At 37.4% G+C, this 8,253-nt stretch overlaps 1 long non-coding RNA gene across 1 annotated transcript; it reads right to left on the reverse strand.

The window, feature by feature from the left end:
- Positions 1-5,046: 5,046 nt before the first annotated feature.
- LOC110925588 lies at positions 5,047-7,768 on the reverse strand. The gene is made up of 3 exons (XR_002584595.2): positions 7,409-7,768; positions 6,293-6,769; positions 5,047-5,471 (listed from the first exon to the last, which is right to left on the reverse strand). It is a non-coding gene; the product is annotated as an uncharacterized LOC110925588 (long non-coding RNA).
- Positions 7,769-8,253: the final 485 nt, after the last annotated feature.

Raw genomic sequence — 8,253 nt, forward strand, 5'->3', positions numbered from 1 at the left:
GGGTGCCCTTTTAAGGGTTTAAAGCCCACATAATTACCAACATATAACTACCTTTGATTCGGCTAATCAGTGGACCATTTGTGGTTAACCGTTAAGTCAACCGTTAATTACGACGGTTTGACTTTTAAGCTATAACTAAGCAAAAACTTAACTAAGAAAGGTTAAGGGTGCTTACCAAAGTCCTATGCACGACTAGGGATGCCTTGGTTCTGCTTTGGAGCTCCAGAAGTCTTCACAAATGCAGATTGAAGGTGTGAAGAATGAGTTGCAACTTCATGGCTTTATATAGTGATCAAATCACCATAGATTGTTGACATGTAAGTCTACAACTGACCACAACTCATCCACAAGTGTCCCTAAGGGCCCTAAAGCATGTAGGGGGCGCCCATGCTGCATCATTAATGGATCTAAGTCGGTTACAAGGGCTATGGCAGACAAGAATCCAATAAAATCGGACCAGACAGGCCCTTGCGTGACGCTAAGACCCCCCTCCTGGGCCTCGCGTCGCGCTAAGCCCTTCTGCACCAAATCTTCAATTTTCTGATTTTTACGCTTTGGTCCTGGGCTCTTCAAACTTTGAATAGACATCATTTTCTTGCACTTTGAGCCCTCCAAATTGACGTTTAGGGGCTTCAAGACATATACCCATTTTGTTAAGTCCCCGGTTAACTTTATTGTTACCCGAAAAGTCCTAACTTTCAACGTTGATGCTTTAATCCCTCGCATACGAATTTGATCACAACTTTCTCATACGATAACGAAACTTTATGAAATTTTTTTCAAGTATTCTAGTGAGCATAATTAACCGTTACAGAGCTTCGGGTTTGTCAAAAGGTCACTCAGAGGTATAACTTAAACATGTTGACATATTTGACCCCTGTAGTTTGTAATTCCTCACTTTCTTCCACATTTCGTTCCGTATGATCCATGATTCATTCGTTTGAAGGTACGAGCATCATTTAGGGTTACTGTACAATATATTTATCCCTCGTTGACATTTTGAACCCTCGGATTCACATACTTTCTATGTTTGTCAACTTTAGTCCTTATTTAGTATCTATATCCACGTGTAAACTTATGACACGTGTCAATACATTATAGGACGCAAAATTTCGAGGTGTTACAGTTGGGGCGTGGGTTGAGGGAAAATGCCCAAGGCACCACCCCGAGTGGGCTTAGGTTGGGGCGTGGCCCCTTGGGGCTTGGGTTTCAAGCCGGGCGTGGGGTGGGGGAGCAAGGTGACATGGCGGTTTGTGAATGGCCAAAAGAAAATAGCCGTTGGGCTAGCCGTTGGTCAACGGCTATATTTAAAAAAAAAATTCTTCCATTTTTTCATTATAAAACTCACATCTTACTTCCATTTTTTACCACATTCAACTACATCTTCTATACATCTTCAATTCTCCTTCTACAAAACGAAAAAATGCATCCTTACAACCGTGCTTATGACCCGAGCAACCCGTATGGATTCCAAGAAAATAATCCTAGCCCACCACCCACTCGTCCAATAGCTCGTCCATTTTTCATACACTCTCCCATGCCCGACATGGCGAGTTATGCATCGTATATCGGGAATCGTTTATTTACTAACTTCCCACACACCGAAGATTCAATACCTACCCCGTTTTCACAATCGCCCATCGACCTTTCACCAACCTCCATTGACCTTTCACAAAACGAATCCGTTCCCGAAACTCAACCACCCAAATAGGGTCCTTCTGCATCGAAACCCATCAAAAAAAGAAGTCATAAGAAAAAAACCGAGGAGGATAAAGTAGTTGAAACCGCCAAACGAAAACAACAAAAATGGGTCTATGCTGAAGAAGTTGCATTGGCGAGGGCTTGGTGTGAACAATCTCAACATTCAACTTTAGGTATTCTAAACCTTTGTTTATATTAATGGAATGGTTATTTTTTATATGAGTTTGTAATATTAATATTTTTTTTATTAAAATAGGAAATTCGCAACATCGAACCGTCCTGTGGGAATCGGTTAGTAGGAAATTCCATGAAGAAATGGGTAAGGAGACTTATCGTGAAAACGATAGCTTATCCTCAAAGTGGAGCGAGATAAGCTCCCAACTTACAAAATTTAGTGAGTTTTTAAATAAAGCAAAGCAAAACCCTAAAAGTGGTGAAACCGAAGCCGACATTTTGACAACTGCAGTGGTCGCATTCAAATCAAATATGAAGACCGACTTCCGTTTCATGCATTGTTGGGAGATTTGTAAATTTCATCCAAAGTGGGCGAATATCCCCATTGGTAGCGAAACTAACTCGTCTTCCAAAAGGTCAAGGGCCTCGTCCCAAGCCCAATCTGATGCACGAGATCAAGAGTTTGAGGACCTTTTGGATGATTCGCCAAGCCCAAACCGGCCTGAGCATGGAAGAAATGCCTCAAGAAGGCGTGTTAAAAAACAAACGGCATCGCTTTCAGCTGGGAGTTCTGGCTCGCGTAGGGGAATATACAGCGACCAGTTGGATGACATTTCATGCAAGTTGGATACATTCAACGTATTCCAACAACAAAGGGCCGAAATATGAAGGAGCAAAGAAGCTAGGGATGCCACTAGAGATGCCCTGAAACAAAGACGGGATGATTTGAAAATTCTATCCCAGCCGATTGATCACCTACAGGGTGACAAGTTAGAAATAGTCTTGGCGTTGAGAGAAGAGAGAAAAAACAAATATAAAAGTTAGGATTTTTTTTTTGTAATTTTCTTTTTTTGTAATTTTCTTTATTTAAAAATATAAAAAAAATTAAAATTGTTTTTTAAATAATATTAGGTCAGCCCAGCCGGTCAGCCCACGAGGCCCACCAAACCCACGCCCCAAACCCCCGCCCCGGTCATACCGTGTTGAATGTGGGTTTACCCATGTCTGCCACCCCATTCCACGTGTCAACCAATGCCCAGCCCAAGCCCCAACCTAAGCCCCACCATACACCATGGTCTAATATAAGGTATGCTTGTATTCAAACCTATAAACCAATATGAATTGTACGAAATAATTACTTTTATCACAATTAGTAAGGAAACCAATAAAAACTATTGATAATGTAATATGTCTCATACCATTTGAAAGGTCTGAAGAGGGACTTCTAGACAGATAAAAGTAATGTAAATGAATAGACAAAAATTGAATCAATAAAACCAATTAGCTATAGTTGAGAAAATACTATGTATAGTGTAATACTTTACATGTACAATTGAACCAATGAAACACACACATATATATATATATATATATATATATATATATATATATATAGGGAGAAGATCATGCGAGAACCACCTCTTATTGTGAGAACCGCGAGAACCAATGTGAACACACCAAAAATGCCTAAAAATAGCTAAAAATCATACAAAAAATTTTTTTTTGAATTTTTTAATATTTTTTTATAAAAAAATCGCTACTTTTCGAAGGCAAAAAAAATTTTTTTTTTTAAAAAAAAATTTTTTTTGGCTTCTAAAAGTAGCGATTTTAACATGAAAAATATTAAAAAATTCAAAAAAAAAAATTTAGATTTTTTTTAGATTTTTTTAGATTTTTTTAGGTTTTTTGGGGGTCTAGTTTTTACCATTATCCCACTTGCGTTTACTCATGCCGTCCGGCATGATATTATATTTGACGCGTTCAACTTTAAAATAGTTGAATATAATTTATTCGAAATTTCTGTTTACATTATCTTGTCATCTTTTAGCTATGACTCGAAACCCGAGTCTTTTAACTTTTCATCCGAGCTCTTGTTTCTCGGTTTACGCATGTATTTAATTCTTACCCATCAACCGGGTGTTTTACCGAAGTCGTTATTATTGCAACCCTCCCGGTATGCATTAAGACCTCGCTTCGTTTTTATATTCCGACTTTTTCCTTAAGTTTGACGTTTTACTAAAACAACCCATTAAGGGACATATTTGCAATTTCCGGGTTCGAGTGTAAGTACACCCCCTCCCAATGCATATCTTAGTCATTTTATATGTTTGCATTCTCCGGATTCAAGTGTTAGCACACCCCCCTCCCAATGCATAATTTAGTCATGTTATATGTTTGCATTCTCCGGGTTCGAGTGTTAGCACACCCCCTCCCAATGCATAGTTTAGTCATTTTATATGTTTGCATTCTCCGGGTTCGAGTGTTAGCACACCCCCTCCCAATGCATAATTTAGTCATTTTATATGTTTGCATTCTCCGGGTTCGAGTGTTAGCACACCCCCTCCCAATGCATATTTTAGTCATTTTATATATATTTGCATTTTCCGGGTTCGAGTGTTAGCACACCCCCTCCCAATGCATAATTTAGTCATTTTTATATAAAATCTTTGTCCCTTTACTCGGGCTCATTATCCTAATGTAATACGCTTCCGTCACCCGGTTACGCGTCTACATTATTATCAAATATTTGCTCATTTGATTCATTTGGGTACCTTTAATTTGTCCCACTCACCCCGTCCTTATTACATCGGATGTAAGTATGTTCATCATAAAAAGTTCATGGTATTATGTGTTCACTACCTACTTGGCCAGAGTAGGCGATCAACACATGACATACACGACCTTTTTATAACTTTCACATTACGCCCCATGTAGTAACACCTCTATTTATTTCCCTTGGAAACAATATCCTGGATAGGTATTCTATTCAGGTTTTTCCAAGTTTTCTATTTACATATACAACTGTCAGTTTCTACGTATTTGTTGTATATTTCTATTCATGCAATAATTTAAACGTGCACCTGGTAAATGCTTGCCCTAACGGGTTTCTCTTGCCATTAGCCTTGTTCACATCGCCACGCGATTTAGGTCCTTGATGAGTATGCTCTTCTTGTCATACCTCGGACCGTTCCACCATCATATCCGCAATTCGTTCATCTCTCGTCACCTTCAGACGCGAGTGTCCTTCAGTTAAAACATTCACAAAATTTAGTAATGTCAACTTCAATAATTGCCCGTATTATAATACAAGGCTTTTCTACTATATGCGTCAACACGCGTAATTTCGTCAACTATATCAATCATTTAATTGGGGTAACGTGTATAACACGATAACCCTATGTGTTGTTTACAACACCTTAACACGCTAAACCATTAATATACATGTACTTACCGGATTTACGATCAAGCCTCGAACCGAACACCAATCTTTATCAAGAGCATAAGGTTTAAGTCCAAGCATGGTTTTCCCCACCATACTTGAATCCCTTAAACCGGGGCTCTGATACCAACTTGTAACACCCTGGTTACTAGATTACGATTTTATATGAAAATACCACAATTAGATGTGTAGTTAAGACCACACACATCATATAAATGCGGGTTTATTAAAACTTTTAACAAATCATAAGTTAGTCAACATAATGTAATCGAGTTCGTTGTTTAAAATTTACAACGTGGCAATGTGCGGAAACGTGTATCTATTTCGTGTTCGGTTCTTCGTTGAGCTTGATCTTCTTCCGGCATCCACAAAGTACCTACATTTCATAAAAACATGAAATGCTTTAGTCATACGGGATTTAAAACGTATCTAAATGAGTCCGGGAAACAAAACTGATCAAAAATACATTTTGTACAGGGTCCACCGTAAATTACGGTGGACACCGTAATTTACGGTAGCCCTGTTATAACAATTCCCCACCGTAAGGCAGGGGAGAACTGCCGTAAAGAATTCAGCCTCCACCGTAACTTACGGTACCCACCGTAAGTTACGGTGGCCCCTGCATTAGCTTTTTCTATTTTGCCGTTTATTGACACGGAAACTTCCGTATCTTTCAAACCGCTTGACAGTTTGACCTACCGTTTCTTCCTGCGTGTTTGTAATTTAACTCTCCACATTATGGAGTTAAAATCTAACATCCGGATTAACGAAACTTAAGACTTTCAAGTCTTCGGCTTATTACCCTTTTTACCAAAATTTTGACCCGTTCAATATTTTTCAAACAAACATGTTTGTTTGATTCTTATACTCATGAAATTCAAAATTTCCATATCACCTATCATATGAATTTCAAATCACGGGATTCTTACATGATAAAAACCCGTTTACGCTCAAGTTCTTATTTTGACCCGTTCATAAGCATTTGACCCCCAAAGTGATGTCTGCAACCCTTACATGTGTCTAAGAGTTTCATGATGATAATACTAGTATCTAAACGACCTCTAAGGATCGTGTGCCCGATTTACCTATCAAGGGCAATTTCGTCAACTTATTTCTTCCTTTTTACGACATTGGTCCTTTTGTTAAAGTATTTGACCAACATTACATTTTAAACCATGAATCTATAGAAGTGCGTACCTGGCTCGAATCAACATATAGACCCGTTTTATGTCTCGCGTTAATTAACCAACATTCTATGGCGTCGCAATTCTCCAAATTGCTAATCACTCCTGATAACATACGACTTGACAATCATATTAGTCGATATTGTCAAATGGTGTTTCATCACCATTTGACCCGTTTGGACTATAAGACCAAACATTTACATAAATTAGAATAAAGGCATGGTTTTAGATTTCCAAATCCACCCATTTGCCCCGTTTACCATAAATTATGGTTTTTATCATTTATACTCGTTCCGACTTGTATCGGTCGTGTCGGAACCCTTATTTTGGGGTATTACATCTTTCGCATTTATAGTTTATAAAATAAACAAGTGTCATACACAAGGGTGTAAGTTTCACTTACCTCGTATCCAAGCTACACTTTTCCTTTCCTTCTTGATTTGTTTGACCCGCTTTCTCCCCAAGCTTCACCTAGCTTGTTAAGCGCCAACTATTTTAAATCATCGTTTCAAGGTGGTTAGTTTAATCATAACTTACTACGATTATTCCACCTTACGCATTTTATATCAAAATTACCATTTATTGTATTATGGGTCAGTTTGACTTTTGAAAGTCAAACATCCCTTAATATCTAAAATGCACATTCATATTCATTAGCTAGTTTAGGCATTTTATCAAATTACTTATCCAAACCAAGTTCTATTTACGAACTAGTAGATACCCAATTTCACTTAGGCATTACATCGAATACCTTATGGGCGTCTCCTATAAATAATTCATTGACAATCTCATGACTCGTCATATAACCCGAATTTTCATCATTCAATTTATTTAACACAAACATTTGCCCTTAAAGTTCTGAAATAACTTTGCATATATTAAATTACACTAGAACAACCCCAAATTTCCTAGTGTTTATCAAGTTCTACTTAACCCACTAGTCTCCTACAATGGTGACCATGGATTGCACTAGAATTTAGCATGATTTCAACATGTACTTATCTAGGGTTTACTCCTAGACATTTTATTGTTCCTTATTCATCTACGATTCATACATGCATCATCAGATTTCAAGTTCTCCAAATTCATGAGAATTTCAAGTAGAGAATTTTTGTCAAATTTTACATACCTTATGATCTCCTTGCAATGGGGATCATTAATCTATGCTCGATTTTCGGTTTGGACTTGATTGGATCCTTCAATTTGAAGATTTTGATGAACTAGGGTTTGCACCCCTTGTTCTCTTCTCCTGGTCGATCGACATACACACACCTAGTGTGTGTGTTATGTCAAATTTCCAACTTTAAATCTCAAGTTTCCCTTTTAACATCTTAGGTCCCTCTAGTTTTAGCTTTTGTTAAACCCTTATGTATTACTTACTAGTAATTAACCAATTCTCATAACTAACTTTAAATGTTCCAAATTAACTTAGTGGGTTTGGGGTAGTTATAACCCGTTTCATTTTAAGTCCCGTTAACTCGGGCCTTCTATAAACTTTATTTCCCAAACGCATTCTCTTTTTTTTTTCTTTTTATTAAATATTAGATTTAGTTATATAAATCCTAATATTTTCTGGCTCAATTTTTACCACTAACGGTTCTTTAGCCGTCTTTTAGTATTAACATGGTTTGATTACCAAACCCGTTTTTGGGGTGTTACAAGTCTACCCCCCTTAAAGAGGTTTCGTCCTCGAAACCTTTTCTTACATAATTCATTGAGTTTAACTCAATGTATTCGATCCGAGAAATTTTTTTAAACATTACTTATACTTTTATCCAATAGTTTGTATTACCAAAAAAGTATGGTAACGTCTTTTTGGTTACTAATTATCTACATAACTCATACGACATAGTGCAACTTGAAATACCGTAATCTCGTTATTTCCACTAGTTTAGTTAACTTAGCGATATCCATCGCTTTCATATACTATCGAATTTTTTATGAATCCGTTATTTTGACCCGTTTAAAGGTCTT

The sequence above is a fragment of the Helianthus annuus genome, chromosome 17, assembly GCF_002127325.2.
Source record: "Helianthus annuus cultivar XRQ/B chromosome 17, HanXRQr2.0-SUNRISE, whole genome shotgun sequence".
Classification (NCBI taxonomy): Eukaryota; Viridiplantae; Streptophyta; class Magnoliopsida; order Asterales; family Asteraceae; genus Helianthus; species Helianthus annuus.